General features: G+C 41.9%; 1 non-coding gene across 1 annotated transcript; it reads right to left on the bottom strand.

Annotated features, from left to right (window-relative positions):
* Nucleotides 1-718: 718 nt before the first annotated feature.
* LOC128043988 (U6 spliceosomal RNA) lies at nucleotides 719-821 on the bottom strand. Its single transcript, XR_008198985.1, has one exon. It is a non-coding gene; the product is annotated as a U6 spliceosomal RNA (small nuclear RNA).
* Nucleotides 822-1387: the final 566 nt, after the last annotated feature.

Below are 1387 nucleotides of genomic sequence, written 5' to 3'. Positions count from 1 at the left end.
TGTTTTTCCCAAAGCATTTTATAGTTTCTGGCCTTACATTTAAATTTTTAATCGATTTTGAGTTTATCTTTGTGTATAGTGTTAAGACGTGTTCTGCTGCTGCTGCTAAGTCACTTCAGTCGTGTCCAACTCTGTGTGACCACATGGACTGCAGCCCACCAGGCTCCTCCGTCCATGGGATGTTCCAGGCAAGAGTACTGGAGTGGGTTGCCATGTCCTTCTCCAATGCATGAAAGTAAAAAGTGAGAGTGAAGTCGCCCAGTCGTGTCCGGCTCTTCTCAACCCCTTGGACTGCAGCTTACCAGGCTCCTCTGTCCATGGGATTTTCCAGGCAAGAGTACTGGAGTGGGGTGCCATTGCCTTCTTCATAAGAAGTGTTCTAATGTCATTCTTTACACATAGCTGTCCAGTTTTCCCAGCACAATTTGTTAATGAAGCTGTCTTTTCTCCATTGTATAGTCTTGCCTCCTTTGTCACGGATGTGTGGGCTTTTCTCTGAGCTTTCTATCTTGTTCCATTGATCTTCATTTCTGCTTTTGTGCTGGTACCATATAGTCTTGATAACTGTAGATTTGTAGTGTAATCTGAAGTCAGGAAGGTTGATTCCTCCAGCTCCAATTTTCTTTCTTAAGATTGCTTTGGCTTTGGGGGATCTTTTGTGTTTCCATACAAATGTAAAATATTTTGTTCTCATTCTGTGAAAAATACCATTGGTAATGAAAATATGGAATGCTTCACAAATTTGCATGCCATTCTTGTGCAGGGGCCATGATAATCTTCTCTGTATCCTTCCAATTTTAGTATAGGTACTGCTGAAGCAAGCATTAGAAATCACTATTTTATGAAAAATTCTCGATTTTTTTTAATTCGAAAGCTTTTTTCTTTTTGAAGACAAAGGTATACATAGGAAAATATTTGAACAGTTTTTAATTGATTTCATGTTTAGTATAATGTCTAATATATGTAATTATAAAACTTCAGTTCAGTTCAGTTCAGTCGCTCAGTCATGTCTGACTCTTTGTGACTCCATGAATTGCAGCACGCCAGGCCTCCCTGTCCATCACCAGCACCTGGAGTTCACTCAAACTCATGTCCATCGAGTCAGTGATGCCATCCAGCCACCTCATCCTCTGTCATCCCCTTCTCCTCCTGCCCCCATCCCTCCCAGCATCAGAGTCTTTTCCAATGAGTCAACTCTTCACATGAGGTGGCCAAAGTACTGGAGTTTCAACTTCAGCATCAGTCCTTCCAAAGAACACCCAGGACTGATCGCTTTTAGAATGGACTGGTTGGATCTCCTTGTAGTCCAAGGGACTCTCAAGAGTCTTCTCCAACACCACAGTTCAAAAGCATCAATTCTTCGGCAATCAGCTTTCTTCACAGTCCA

This window comes from Budorcas taxicolor, chromosome 2, assembly GCF_023091745.1.
Source record: "Budorcas taxicolor isolate Tak-1 chromosome 2, Takin1.1, whole genome shotgun sequence".
Taxonomy (NCBI): domain Eukaryota; kingdom Metazoa; phylum Chordata; class Mammalia; order Artiodactyla; family Bovidae; genus Budorcas; species Budorcas taxicolor.
Note: the sequence above shows the minus strand (reverse complement) of the source record. Positions and strands in the feature narration are given on the sequence as shown.